Source organism: Parus major, chromosome 6 (genome assembly GCF_001522545.3).
Source record: "Parus major isolate Abel chromosome 6, Parus_major1.1, whole genome shotgun sequence".
NCBI classification, from domain to species: domain Eukaryota; kingdom Metazoa; phylum Chordata; class Aves; order Passeriformes; family Paridae; genus Parus; species Parus major.
Genome location: NC_031775.1, coordinates 20,673,839 through 20,689,744, shown reverse-complemented (window position 1 = coordinate 20,689,744; position 15,906 = coordinate 20,673,839). Strand labels below are relative to the sequence as shown.

The following is a 15,906-nucleotide window of genomic DNA, read 5'->3' as shown; positions in this document are numbered from 1 at the left end:
AGGAATTTTTTTTAAAGTTATTCTTTCTTTTTAGTAGTTGAACTAGCTGTTTTGGTTTCTTTACTCAAGGACCACAGGAATAAATCTGAACAATGCAAGGTTGAGTTGCACCTGTAAAAATGGATTTGTTTTCTTAGCTTCCTCCTGTTCTGCACAAAGCCACAAGCAGCAGAAGTACTGGAAGAGCCTGCTGCGTAGGCTTATGCTAACCGTATGTTAACTTTGCTTAAAAAAAATTAAACCCTACCTCCTGCAGAACTTGATTTGCCATTGAGAAGAGCTTTCCACTTGCTGGGCGTGAAGGGGAATTTTTCAATCCCTGGCAATTGTGCAGAGAGATGGCTATTGTTACTGGCTCAAAGACTGTAGAAAGAACTTTAATTTCCCTGCTCTGTTTGGTGCCTCTGCAACTCCAGACTGTCTTTCAATGCAAATATTTAGCTGACTGTCCACTGTTGATGCTTCTAGGTCCCTTTCATTTTACATTTTCTTCCACTGTCATTGTGGTTCTTCTACATTGAGTGTTTGGAGTTACTTTTCACACGATGTTTTTGTTTCCAAAGTAATTGTATTTTTTCTCTGGGTCATTTATGTGTTTGTCTTCACTAATGTTTGCAACATCTCCAAACATAGTATCCTCTGTGAATTTAACTAACCTGCTGTTTACCCTTTCTTCCAGATCCAGTTTCTGATCCTACTTCCACATTTGGGAGTATGCAAGGGACAAACACATCTCTTTGCGTAGCTTGACTGGATATCCCAAGACTAGGATGTTAGTATATTTAAACATTTTTTTTGCATTAAAATGTTGCCAGTATCTTAACTGCACATAGACTACTATTTCTTAAATGTAATTAACTTTATTGGCATTATGCATATTCAGAAGCCTGCTGGTAGAAACATTTTGCAGTCTGACGAGTGCTTATTGGTGACTTTAAAATGGGTGCAGGAGTAAAAAGAATTTCAGGGTTTCTTTCTAAATGAGCTTATTTAGTGTTACAGCTTTAACACTCATTCTTGAAAATGTTGGCTGTTTGTGTAATAAGATTAACTGTAGGTTAATCCATGAACATATAAAATCTTTAGACTATGGTCAAGATAGTTATGAGAGACCATTTCAGACTTCTGAATGCATACAGAGAGATTTTTAAATACCTGAGATAGTCAAGTATCTATAGAAATACTTGCATCAAATAAGCGTTAACAAAACCCAAAATTGCACACTGAAGTCTTCTTTGATTCCCTGCATTGCAGGTCATATTATTATTCTGGGACTAGTAAGGAGCCAGCTGTTTGGAAGAGTAAACCTTATACTAAACTATTTTTGCAGATTTGATAATGCAGGTTCCTTTAAAATGTGTTTTGTGGTTGTATCACTATTGCAAAATGAAGTATTGCATGTTTTCTGTTATGTAAGTAATTGTATGGAAGTAATTAGCAGTTCAAAGACAAAGTCAGCATTAAACTATGTGCTATTTTGAAAAATGTTGGGTTTTTGACTTGGCTACTCTTCAAGTGTTCCATGTATTCAACTACTACTGTGTTTGATTGAATTACTCATTGAACACTAATAAAAGCAAGTATTTTAAATACTGAAGTCATTAGGATACTGAATGCAGTGTTCATTGTGAGGCTGTGGATTTTGCAGGTTCCTCTCCAGCCTTAGTTTTCCAGTGCAGTTCTGTTCTTTTTCCCTTGTAAGTGAAAGGAACCTTCTCTGCATGTGGTTTGAATTTCTTTTATTAAAACTGCTGCTGACCTTAGCTATGATTTTAAAGTGATTAGGTATAGTTTCTCTGCTTGGATTTCAGTTGATACTGTTCAGCTCCGTATGTAGGTAATAAATCCAGGTAAAATTGCAATTCTTCTTTAGCTTGGCTACTTTGGCAGAAGAAGAACTAGTGCAAGTTGTTCTGCAGCACTTGTTCTAGTATCCTGCTGCATTTTGTTTGTGTCTGATTTCCTTCACTCATTCTTCTGGTATTACTGCTGTGGTTTTATAGAAAAGTGTATTATGGTTGCTACAATGCATTCTAGAAGTTTAATATTCCTTGAACTTGGAAATATTTCTGGTGTCAAAGATAATTTTTGAAAAATTTGCTATATTTGAAATAATTTTCAGAGTATTTAATATATAAAATTGACAGTAGTGGGGAGCAGGGCACTCACATGAGGTAGTTACTAATGCTTCTTGCACACACAGTCATCAGTAATTTACTGTTCCCTCTTTATGCCATACTTGGTTTATTACTTGTGCATGATAATCTTTTTCTTTCAGAGAAACCTATGTGTGAAGAATTCTGTAGGGGAAAAAGTGGCCTTAAGGGAACATATTTACAAAGTGTCATAGACATCAACAAACTTTGTATAGTTGTTAATGTTATTGTAGACTTTAAATCCTTTAGGCTCAGATAATTAGGGTGTAGCCTGCAGAAGCTCAGTTTGCATCAAATTCCTTTGCTGTTTATATGGCTGTACTGCTGGCAGTTCCTAGCTGTGGATTAGGAAATCCATTTCTGAGATTTTGCTCTGAGAGAACAATTAAGAAGTTAAAAAAAGAGCTGCAATATAAGTGGACAGTAATATTAATCTTAAAAGCTGAAGCTTCTAGCAAAGAAGCACTCAAAAGTTTTGAAGGGTTTCTGTTATTTCTTCATATAAAGGTTGTACCAGATACTTGAGTGTCTGATGAATTTAGCAGTACAATAGAGTGAGCAAGCTTGAGAAGATTTGTGTATAGTTTACCTGGAAAATTTAATTCTGATTTAGAACAAAGGACCAATTTCTGATTTGGAAGGCTGAATGCTCTCCCAGTGTTCTCTCAGCATCAAAGAATTGTTTTCAGATCTTCTGATCATCCTAGTGATGATAGTGACTTCTTTAAAAATATCTCAGGCAGGTCTAGTGGGTTTACTAAGACCTTTTTTATTGAGATACTAACTGTAAAATTAGAGCAGGACTGGCTGTTGTAGAAGTCTTATCTTCAGATGTTTTGTCTTTGTAACAGTTTGATGTTCTTGAGTAGAAACTTATAATTTGTTTAACTGTTAGCATATCCTGAGATTCTGCTGCAACACAGGGATATTGAGAAACCTAGTGTGTAGAAAGTATGAGACTGCTGTCTTTTCTCAAGTTTAGATCACAAATGATGCTTTGAAACAAAGAACTTAAACTCGATTGAAGACAAATGTGTGAGGGTATAGGGTGGCCTCAACCAAAGTACAGTGGATTAAACATATGACTAAAGAAGGCCAATAATATATGCTGTGTTTCAGAAATTCCAAAAAGTCTGAAATAAACGAGATGGAGAAGATAGCAGTGTCAAAAAGCTGCATGTAACTGCTTGGTTTGAGGAAGGCTTAAAGGGGATGGTAGGAACTGAAATTACTATATATATAAAACTCAGTTAAGTGCACTATCAGCTGTCAAATATACTATTAAACATCAAATTCACTGTAGCTATCCAGAAAAGATACTTGAGAATAACTTTGAAATCCTGAATGGCCATCATGAAATTTGTGTTCTCTATCATGTTACTTTTGCATCAACCAAATCCCAAAGGGATCTTTTCTGGCTATGATATTCAGTTCTGATCCAGTAATTACTTCAGATATCTGTCTTTAATCTGAATAAGGGAAAGGTAGTCTGAGAGAACGAACAACTAAGTTGGGCAGATTTTGATTTCTGCAATGTTGTCTAAGATGTCCCTCCCTAGTCCTGCCACTTGTTCCTGCTGATGTAGCTGGACTAGGCCAGTGTAGCTGGACTAGGCCAGTGTAACTGGACTAGGTCAGGAAATTGTTCCAATCTAGAAATAAGGCAAGAAAAAATGATTATTTTTTTAATCTTCTGTATGTTCTTATATAGTAATTTATATTGCCAGTCAAAAGTGTGATTAGAAGTGCTGATGGTTAAGCAGTCTGAGCTTAGCTTACAGAATTGGTGATGTGGGTCTGGGGCTAAAAGGTTAGTAAGATTCCAAGATTTGTGATGTGAAATGGTGGTAGACATTATGCGACATAAAAAATGAGAGAGAGAGATTTATCGGTCACTTGCTCTTTGGGAAAATTTCACTAAACCCCAAAGATCAGGCTTTTTTAAAGCAATTTACTGTGGATTTCTTGCATCTGAGTGTAGTTATTTTTTTAGAAAAGGTTTACTGTTCCTCCTCTACACTGAGTAATGTTCCATCACATCTGGCAATTTCAGTTCCCACAGTTAATTTCAGCACCAAATTGTTTTTCTGCTGTAATATTTTGTTACAAAGTTGTCAGCAGCTGTGCTTATGCTTTTCTGTTTCCAGAGGAATATCTGGGCTTGCAGTTTCTTTAGTGCATAGGCACAACCTGAGGTGTGACTGAAGGATAACTAAGAATATTTCTGTTAGTATTTGGTTATGTTGGCACAAGAGTAACAACAGTAATACAGCTGTATCTTCCTTGCCGTATGCAAGAGTTGTCATGTGCTTACTTTGTACCTTTGTGTTCTTAATACTACTGCTGTGCAAACAACTATAAAGCTGGAGAAGATTGTTCGGCTTAGTTTTGCTTCCTTTGGGTTTACGCCTTGTGTTGTAGATTCATGGAATAATGCCTTGCTTGGTGTATACTTGCAAATGTGACTTCAGTGATCACAATTCGTCACTGACTTGCCCTGTAGCTGGTATGAATTCTGTGTCATTCCGTGTTAAGACACTCCTCTCTGTGTGTTGATTTGTTTTCAGGGTTTTTGTTTAAGGTATATAACTTGTGACCCCATGCCCTGGTTTCATTTACCCTTTCATTTTTGTGTAGCTGCCAGTATCACCTTCTGATTTTGCATAGATCATCCTTCCTTTTGAGAGAGAACTGAGCTGTCCATATGGGAAGGCTAAGGATACTTTTCCAGAATTCTAGGAAACCTGCTCAAAACATCACATATGCTTCATACTCACTGTAGTCATGATTCAGTTTTCTTTCCATGATCTAGAGCTTTCTTCACTTTGGTTAGCTTCTTAATCAGAATTTAGATATACTCACTGGTGTAGTGAAATAATCACTTGACTTAATAAAATGGTCTATCTTTGCATACCGCAAGATTTTTCAGGATGCTATGAGCTAGCTGGAATCAAGGTGTACTGTTCATTGAGGCAGTTATGTAATGGCTTATCATGGAGGTTTATTTAACACCAGACAGACTTGCACCAGACAGCCTTACAATCACAAATAACAGAGTAAAAATGCTCTTGGCAATTTTTGCCTTGCAGGTAAACCTCTCAACTCAGAAATGTTCAATTATTTTCATAGGTCTGTTCATTGAAGGTCATCAGATTTTCAGTGATGGGTGGTAATTAATAATTAGTTTCCTAACAGAATCATGTTTTCATTCCCATTGCTGATTACTGTATAGATTGTGAAAGGGATATCTATAACTTGAGAGCTGAAAGAAAAGAATAATGTATTGAGTTAATTCAGTAATGAATTATGGTATAAATGATCTCCTGTGGTAAAGAAGTTGAAACTGAGTCACACTCCAGGAGTTTTCTAGATCACTGCTGTGGTTTGGTAGATGCAAGGACTGCTGGCAGTCCTTGTTTAAGTGGATTCAGCAGCTTGTACCTACCCCTACTGAGCTGATTTTTAGCTTTGAATTATTTCAGTTAATATGGTTTCAGTAGGTGACTGTGTTGCAGACAGGGAACAATCTCAGGCAAGACTGAATTGCTGCAAGAAGGCAACCCTCTTCAAACAGGACAGTTGTGGAGTGTGAAATATAGCTCATATCTCAGCCAGTTCAACTCATGCCTCTAATACTTCTGCACTGTGCCAGTATCTCTTGAGGTTGGGGTAAAAGCGCCTGGTGCCCTGTGCTTCCACATAGACAGCTTCTATGGGGAGGGAGGGTTCTTCTGTGGTTTAGACTGACTTGGACCTCTGCTATACCTGCTTGTGGCAAGTTGTTCCTGACAGCACACCTGGCTTTTGCTGATCTGTGATACGAGCATTACTGTGGCCACAAAATGGAGCAGTGAATTGATGCTGGTGGAAATCTTATCTTTTCTGTGGGAGGCATTTTCCAGGCAGATCAATTCCATCTACTACTAGGCTGTTCTTAAGTTTGTGCCTTAGGAGCATGGCATATGGGTATAAACAGTGGTAGTTAGTGCATGCCACCTTACCTTTGCTTGGGAGTAAATTGTCTCCAGTGGGGGAAAAAAATTAAAGGTTTTTATTTTGCTGCAATAAATAATTCAACATGGTTAAAAATTGAAAAAAATTGCCTCAAGTTTGAGAAATGTTTGGGCCTCTATATTTTCGTCCATGCTAGTGTGCATTCTTATTGTTCACCTATTTGACACCTTTAATCTGTTTGTAAACTTCCTAGCTAGTTCTTAGAGTTTCTTATCAGTGAAAGTTGTGCCTGGTTGCCTAGTGGAACTGGAGGTTGAACAAATAAGATCACTGTCTTTATACTGAGATACTGAAAAGCAAATTTCCTCTTCAGTTTTTATTGTTAAATTTTGTTTGTTTGGATTTTAGTTTAGTTAAATTAGTTTAATTTTTTTTTTTTTAAAATTTAGGTCCTTTTCTATCATTGAGTAAAACCTATATATTTTAAAGATGCATGGAAACTTGATAGTTACTGAAACTCTTCTGTTGTAATTCTTTGCCATTTTGTGCTGTCTGTATTTTGTGGTTTATTTTCTGAAGTAATAAAATGTAAGTATTTACATGAGAAGATTCCAGTTAGGTCCTGCATTAGTGGTGACTGGGTGTGAAGAAAATCAGATAGTCCTGCAGTAAACCTCCTGATCTTGAGTTAAAATGTAAAACAGAAGCCCACAACCCCCTTACAACTGGCCAGTGGTGCAGTATCTACAAATTGGAGGATCCTTTCACCCCTGCAAATGCATATGAAGATTGCAACTCAGCTTGCCATAGCAATTGCTGTATCCTGAGGGGCTCTTGAGCTATTGCAATGTCCTTAGCTTTTCTTGAATTTTGCTTCTGAGACTTTTGATTGGAGATAAGAAATTTGCATGCCTTTGTATAATTCTCTTCTTGATATCAGATCACACACACAAAAATACTCCTTGTGGGAGGGAGGCAGGAGATGATCCATATTTTGCTATACTCTGCACTCTGGCAACAAGCTATAACTTGTCACTTCTGGTTTTTTGGGGTTGAATTTTCAGTTGTAATCAGTGAGATAACCTGCCAGTTAGAGTGCTAACATTGGATGGAGAGTCTCCTGTTTCCAATTCTTGCACTGCAACACAAGCTGGTAACTGGCTTTGATTCTCTGCTCTTCCTCGTAGAGCCGAGAGATCTCCCCTCTTCTAGGGTATTTGGCAGGGCATTTTTCTGCTGTGAAGGCAAGTGCATTGCAACATTGTTGTTCTGATATGTAGCTGTTATGCTGTCATGTTTAGCTCATTAAATTTTAAATGCCTTGCTGTGAGTTTGGGATTGCATCAGAGAAAATGTTCTTAGACGTGGTTCTCAGAGGAAAAGGAATAGCTTGTTTGAGAGGGATGCTTGGAGAGAAGAGTGAGGATGGTCTGCTGCAGCTTTTTTGTTAAAATTGCAAACTAGTAGTGGAATTTTAATTAAGTCCTGCAGTATGGATGGTCAGTCAGAAGCACTTCTATCAACAGTTCTTGTCGGTTTTTGCTACTTTTTTTGATTTCTCAGCTTACTGCTGTAGTAAGTTACTGTAACAGTGAAGTAGTGGCTGTTTGGCAGAACATGTGCCTTGTTGGCTTCTTGATTGCTTCAAATGAAGCTTCTCTACTGGAGCTGCTGCTCTACAGTGAATAAAGCATTATTCTAAGGCCAAACAATTATTTTTCTCTTGAGCTCCAAGGGCCTGTTTAGGGACTCCAGCACATGACATTTTGTATTCTGTCTTGAGAACAGGAGGTGTTTTGGTGCAAAATGCTACCAAAAAGACCTATGTGTTGGCATACAGAACTTGGATATACCTGTTATTTTAAACAGACCCTGTCTTAACATCCTTAATTCTTTTCTTCTGTATTGCATGTGTCTATATTGCTCTTACAGAACCAGGTTGATATTTAAGGTCCTCAAAATCCTCTGGAGCAGGAATGTCTGCAATAAGTCCCTGAACAATGCAGTTTCATTAACAAGAATGGGGAAGCATGAAATTTGAAAAATTGGTTGAGATGCACAGCTTTTTCTTTGTTCCCCAAGAAGCTAAAGCAAAGTTGATGTAACTTGTAGTTGGAGTTCTTAATTGGTCTCCATCCAGATAACGAGATCTCTCATCATAGGTGGATGGGAGTTTTATTTTGTTGCACGAATAAAAGAATATTCACAACTTATAATTATATGCATGTCATGAGACTTAGTGTATATTAATAACTGTCCTGTGACTTTTTTCCCCCTCCCCTGTTGCTTGGTCTTGCTTTTCTATTAAGATGCCTGTGACTGAAACATTCAAGTTTAATGAATTTTTGTCCTAAAAGAGACAGAATTCCCGTGTTACACATAGACTGTAGGATATTTCTGAATTAATTCCTGCTTCAAATCCCATAGCTGTGGATAAATATAACCAATCTTGACCAGAAAATCTAGGCATGAAGAATCCAATAAAAACTTGATGTGATGGTGGTGGCTCTTGCTTCATATTAGTTAATGAGACTCTTAACATGGTGAATTCAAGTGCTGGGGGAGAGGGAAAGGGAACTAGATCTCAGCAACCAGCCTGTGCTTTCCTGAATATCACTTCCAGAATCCTGGAGTAGAGAAAATGATGATCCAATCCTAGAGTGCATGTCTTATGTCTTCAATTGGACTCTTGTAAAATTAAAGAGAGAGTGTCTTACGTCTGGCTGAGTTTGATCAGCTTCCAGTTTCAGCTCCTGTGTCTGGGTATGTTGTTGAGAAGCTGTTTTTCCTGTTCCTAGATGTGTGATTTGTGGCTTTCTCCATTCCCCCTACCCCCCTTTCCAAGTGTCGTTTAATTGCATTTGCTTTGGTAAGCAGCCTCTGTGACCTGGGCCCTTTGTTAATTGCTGCTCTTCCTGTCTTTGTAGCTCCAGCAAATTTAGTGTCTGCTTTCTTCCAAGTCACTGACTAGGACTGAAATGGCAAATGGCACAGGGCTAAGAACCAGTGCCTGATGCACCTTGCTATCAGTAGTTTCTTCTTGCCACCAATATTTCAAGAGTTGTCACTTAATTGATTTTTAATGTTTTGTATTTATTTGACTGATTTTTGTTTGGTTTGGCTTAGGGTTTTTTTTTAAATTTTGGGTTTTCTTTTAATTTCTGATTTTAGTCAAGATATGTCATTCTAGTCCAAAAGTCTAAAAATATTATATCAAACCTGTTGTTAATTAAAATTTCATTTTCTAAGTTTTCTAAGATTCTAATAAGAATTTCTGTTAGCCTATGTTGATTGATACCATTTTTGCTATCAGTTCCTGAGAACTGTTCATTGGTGTTGGAAACCTTTATCAATTTGAGACCCTGATACTAACTTGTTTAATGTTGTGACATTTCAAAGCATTTTTCCCCCCCTTTTTTTGGAGCCCATTGGGACTTTTGCAATATTTAAAGACTTTCTGGTATTAAACACTGCTGCAAATATTCTTTGAGTAACTCACAGAAAGAAAACCAACACATATTCATTGAATATTAAGACAATTAAGTTGCAGATGTTACTAACACCACCTTGATAGATTTTGTTGAATGATTATATGCCATTCTGTTGAATGTTTTGTAATATACTACCATACTCTTACATATATTACCTAAAAAATCCAATCTATATGTGCATTGGTTTTGATTTTATCCTTGCCTACTTTAAAGCTGTGTGCATCTCCTCTCTGACTTTTGCAACATTTCTGAGTTTTGATTTATCTTCTGTGCTCTGAATCTTCCTGTCCATCATCCAACAGGTTGTCTCCTTTTTGTGTTTTTAATCTTGGTCACTTGGGTTTGGGTTTTGTTAGTTTTAAAATTTTTTTTCCCATTTAGCAGGACAGGTTTTTTCCCCCTGGTTTTGATGGTTTCTAATATATTCTTAGCTGGTTAAGAAATTGAAACAAAATATATAGCCAACTAATGTCTTAAGTGACTTGACTCAATTTTCAGCTTTTTGAAGTTGTCCTTTTAATGTGGAAATTGCTATGTATTTGGCTGTTTATTATAAATAAATACTGATGAATCACTTGTCTTAATTTCTGTTGCAACTAGTTCATTGCAGTTGAATTTGATCCCTGTGGATCTCTTCCAACTCTGGAAATTCTTATTCTCTGGTTCTATGACCTATTGTACTTAACTGCTGGCCTAGGTAGTACTTATTTAGTCTGTTGAGGTCTAGTTTATAAATTGATATTTACAGATTAAATTAATATGCACAGATAAGGGTTGAGGAGTTGACAATTATGTATGTTGCTTTTTTTTTGTTTTCTGCCTTTGCTGTGTTGATTTTTTGAGTTATTAACATTTTATTCAATACTACATTCAGAGCAATTGTAGTGTGTGCCTTTTTACTATCCCAAAATGATTTGTACCTGTAAGTTAAAGTCAAGCTTTACTGCTTTGACTAGATACATATCTAGGGCTGAATTATGTAATGACTATTCAAAAGTATATTTGAGCTGTGCTGTCTTGACAAGGAAAAAAGCATTATTTGACTTACTAGGCTCTGTGTCAGTGGCACTCCAGAAATGCATCCCTATCTTTTTCTGAAGATCTTGCATTCCTAATTTTTATAGTAGAGGATGTGTCTTTTGCTAATCGGCATTATTAGAGAGTGGCCATAGACTATCAGCTATCAACTTCTCTAATACTGTTATCTCAAGAAGCCTGGTAGCTACTTAATGATCACAAGGGCTCTCAGTTTTAAGGGAGAAGATGACATGAGGGTCTGACTAGTTTTTGTTTGGTTTTTTTTTCCTTTACAAAGCTTAAATGAAACTGTTTTGTTAAATTGTTGTCTTAAACCATTAACCATCAAACTGCAATTACAGTTTAAATTTATGACAAAGTATTTGGTTACAGATGGGTAAAAATGCCAAGAAAAGATGAAAATAAAACTGTTTAGGTGCCTAGACAAAACTAGTGAAAATTGATCATGCTGAAGACTGCATAGTCAACCTTCTCCCCCCTTCCTTGTTTATTTTTAATTTCCTTCCTTGCTACTCTTAGTGGGAAAATGGCACATACATGTTCTGATTTTTATCAGGGAATGTTTTAGAGGATGCTTTACTTGTAGAGGTAGAAGTTGTGAAATAGGAATAAGTGTGTAACAACCTCTGCAATAAAAAAGTTATTCCACCCTTGCTTCAGTACTAAGGGTTTTCTTTCTTTGTTTTGGGATTTATTTTTTCTAATTCTTCACTTCTTAGAGAGCCTCTTTGGAAAAGAAAGATGTTTTACGCTTTATAAACTTGTTGGGTTTTTTTAAATTAAAATAATTTTTTCTAAATTCTTGTACTAACATCAAAAAATATTTTTCATTGTAAAGGTCACCAGTAGTATTTGTAAGTGTTAAATATGTGGCTGCTTTGATTGTGAAAAGCATATCAGATCTAAATACAACTGAATCTGAAAATCTAATCTCATATAAAAATAATACTGATTTCTAAAATACTGGAATCTTCTTTCTTTTTCTTTCTTCTAATTCTGTTATTCCTGCAACTTTTCCACTGGCTCTGCTCTTCAGCTGCTATGAACTGTCAGACACTGAAATACAGATGATGAAAATATAGAAACTGGAATTTAGCAGAGGCAGCCATGTTAATTTCTGTTCCATTTGAAATGCAGGAAAATATCATCTGCCAAATGGAAAAGGACAATCGGTGGGGAAAGAAATGTTCTTTTCAAGCTTCTAAGAGCAGTGACAATGGAGAGAAAAAATACTATAAAAAGTAGGCAGCTCCTTTTTCAAGATTTTGTTTTCAATGTATTCTGCATGATTAACTGTACACAGTTGCTCTTTTGGAGCCCTGAATGACTGAACACGACATCACAGGGCTTAAACTGCCTTTGCTGCATTGCACTTTGCATTTGGGGGGAAAAGGGCTCAGCTTTATGGCAGTTTTACCAGTCTCTAGTATAATTTTTGAATACATTCATATTTCCCTTATTTGCCTTTTTTAATGTCAAACATTGCACATAAGATGTTCTGCTGTTGCTATGCAACTGCTAAATCCAATATTTAATATTAATAAAACCCGAGTGGCATTAGCATCACTCAGAACAGTGGGCTAGCAAACTATGATCATACAATATCCAAGCTGTAAAACTTGGCAGAGACTTCAGTGTGCAATTGCATGCATGGCAAACTGTGGGGCATGAGTCACTGGCAGTTACTATTAAGAGATTGATGAGTTTGAGTAAAATTTCTAAAGTATTTTGATTTTTATACATATATATATATATAAAAAAACCCATAAGTTTTAAAGAAAAAGATAAAGAGCAAGGTTGGTTAGCTATTTTCCTTAAGGTTTCATTTAGGAGTCAAATTCTGAGGGTCACTACCCATATGTTAAAAACGTTCTAAGCTATTCAACGTTAAACCTATGGGTCAATACCCTGATTCTCCTATTTTTCTTCTAGGTCAGGTTGGTCGGTCCTTTCCCTCTGTTCCTGCCACTTCCTGAAGCCTGAATTGGCTTTTTTTGGAGGCAGTGCTACTTCTCTGCCTGACAAGGTGCTGTTCAATGGAATGTGTTTCCAGTTCTCAGTTTCTCCTCTTCCACCTTGTTTTCTGATTTGTCCCTATTTCTCTTCACTCTTGACTGTTATTTCACTTTTTTTTTTTTTTTTCCTTTTCTTGGTCCTTTCTGAGATTAGATTTTTAGTGTACCTCAGCAATGCTTTAGCCATCTAAGTCATGTTGCAGGCTGCAAATTTTGTAGAATCCTGCATCCAATGGATAAAGACGTTGGTGCACTGACACTCTTGCTGACACCCAGAGGGGTGTAACACTATTTGTCATTTCCTTTTGAAGACTGCTGTCCAAAACATAACTTAGATATTAGATCTGGATGAAATCAGAATTATTTTAGAATTACTGCTCTTTTGAAGTGTAATAAACTATTTCTTCATAGTACATGATCTTGATTTTGACTGATATCTTAAACATTACTATTTTAGGTAGTTTATCTGTCCCTGATTCACATATGCAAGTTTCTCTAAATGTAATGCCATATTTTTGTTTCTTAATTTGTTTCTTTTTCCTTCCTCTGCCACTCAAAGACTCAAACAAGTAGGAGAAGCTAGAAGCCCCTAGCTACTTGCAAACCATTCTTAAACCTACAAAGCAAAGGTGTTGGAGTGGGCAGGGAAGGGCAGGTAATATAGTAAGTTATAGTCTCAAATTTTTCTGGTCACTCCATTTTTATACATTTTTATAAGGTGGAATTTGTTTATCACCCTTACAGTAATCTTCGTACTTTTCGTACTCTGGTAACCCATCTTCTCACAGTACTGGGTAGTTAATAGCTCTGTAGATTTTTTACCACTAGCAGGGGGTTAGTGTTATATTGATTTAACTTTTCCAAATAATGGCAGTAATTTTGGTGCACATTTTACCTCTTCTGAAATAAATTCAAATTGGTTAGATTTATTTTAAGTGAGGTATATATTGTGGCATTCAAGTAAATCGGACTGCTTGTGTCTTGGATGCAGATCTGTGATTGAAATTTCATTCTATAGTGATATGATAACATTGAATCTCTCTCCTTTTAATTTTCTCTCCTCACAACTGCAACTCTTCAGGAAACACTGATTCTAATGTTAACTGAAATTCAGAAAAGTAACTGAATGTCATTGAGATGGAAGAATGCATTTCTTTAATTTGAAAAATGTACCTTCTTTCAGTTTGGAGGCTTAAATGAGAATATTTTTATTTGTGTAGAAATTACTCGGTGATCTTGTAGAAGCTGCAGCTTGCTATGTTCTTTTCAAAGTGGTTTATTTCAATGTTGTAACGTTCTTTGTTTTTAGCCAAGCTATTTAGAAAAGTACAGGAGTCAGTGGACTCTAGATTGTGCTATGATTTATCAGTAGTTCAGTAATCACAATTGACCCATGTATCTTGTAATACTTGGAGAAAACATGTTGAGCTCTGTTCTTGGAACAGATAAATATAGAACTGCTATTGTGAATATTGTAGTGACGTACTAATCTAGAAAGCTAACAATTCTTTTATTTGCTTTTAGGGTTTGAAAGTATTCTAGAAGGCCTGTTTGGACCTGGATTATTAAAAGATCTCAGTTTGTTTAAAGGTATTCAATCTCTATGTTTGTATCTTGTTCTGCATTTCTAATGACAGAAGCAGCCTCAGCTCTGCCTCTAGAAAATGTGTGTTACCGTGGTGATTTGTGCTTTTTTTTCCCCCTCCCCCAGGCAGTGCTCACAGTTAGTTTCATATTGGCTAAAATTACTAATGAGTGTGCGTTCATCTTTATGTAGCTGGGAGTGTATTTTGCAGTGCTCAGAAAAACAGATTTGTTGTGCACAGATAAAATGTATATAGTTTGGTAATCTGGGGATTTAGAAAAATGGCCGAAATGAAGCCTGAATCCTCAGAATGCAGGCAAGAATGTTGTGAAACAGGTATTTAATTCAGCATTTCTCTTTTGGCTCCAGTTGTGTCATGGTTTATGAATATGAAGTAATTTGCTATTCTTCTGATTTACAGACTGTGAGCCTGAAGGTGTTTCTGATTGGTCTTTTGATGAAAATTGTCTTTTCTGCTGCCTGAGAAGAGAAAAAGTGAAGGTAACAATGCAGATGTGTGAAGCTAGTAGTTGTAGGGGAGGGACAAAGGGGGGGAGTTTGCTGCTCCTAGTTAACTGAATATGGAAAATCTGCACCCTCCTACCCCTTTCTCCTCCTTTGGAAAAAGGTTTTCTGAATCAAAATATGCAAGTTAATGAAGAGACTTGCCTCTTTCTCTGCAACTTTTTCTTTGTAGCATGTAATGCAGGTGGTGGGTTTCTTTTTAATCCCCTGTGCATTAACTCTTTTTGTTTGGTGTTTTTTATTTGTATTGGATTTTCTTGAGTTCTTTGCAAGAGATCTTGTTGGGAATCATGAAACCCTCCCCAAGGGAGCCAGACTGTGGCTTGTGCATGTTTACTACAGTCAGATGATGGGCTTATCTTCAGTATGGAAATGTGGTCCATTTTAACAATCTAGAATCTTGTTCTGTATCTTGGAATCTCCTTCCCTGTGGACCATATCCTTTTATTAAAGTCGTCTTGTGCATGGTTGATTTTGTACAATGCTTGTTCATAATGAATTTGGAACCTAAACATGAACATGTCAGGTTTGCCAACACAATAAACTTGCAGTTTATTTTCTTAAGGAAATTATAGTTGTATATAAAACAAAAGCTATGGTGCTATAGCAATTCTTGTTCAGCCCACATGTTGAAATTGTGATTGTTCTATAACATAGGAAGGATCATCTGTCTTGGCAAAACTTCATTTACTGGAATTTGTAACTACTGCTTCTTCCTGCACAATGCAAAACAACACCAGAATGGATCTCTATCAACCTAGTAATGAAACAAAAGCACTCTTTCCTCTGCAGCAGCTAACATATAGCTGCATGGGTTCTCCATAAAGGAGGTACCTTGTTGACACTGATACTTTGCCGTACTGCCAGTTCATGCCTGTTTTTGTATTACAGTTTTTATTAAGGCATAGGAGGAGGTTTAGGAATGCTTGCATTTAGAATAGGTGTAAGTCATAGTTATTTCATTACTGACAGCAGGTGACATCTATGTATGCTTGTTGTGTAAGGAGTTCTGTCTTTTTGCTTACCTCATCTCAGAAAAGGACAAAATTCAGTGTTAAGCACAGCTCTAGTTAATTCATTGAATTGATTCAGAAATTAATTTTGTGGTGGCTGAGAGACTTGTTGTAGTGTGGACCAATCTG

General features: G+C 36.5%; 1 long non-coding RNA gene across 2 annotated transcripts; it reads left to right on the top strand.

Annotated features, from left to right (window-relative positions):
- Positions 1-583: 583 nt before the first annotated feature.
- On the top strand, positions 584-14,699 carry LOC117244669. Of its 2 annotated transcripts, none has more exons than XR_004498174.1 (4): positions 584-772; positions 12,572-12,665; positions 14,179-14,244; positions 14,661-14,699. It is a non-coding gene; the product is annotated as an uncharacterized LOC117244669 (long non-coding RNA). The 2 variants fall into 2 exon arrangements; XR_004498175.1 differs by lacking the exon at positions 584-772 and adding an exon at positions 11,798-11,880.
- The last annotated feature ends 1,207 nt before the right edge of the window (positions 14,700-15,906 follow it).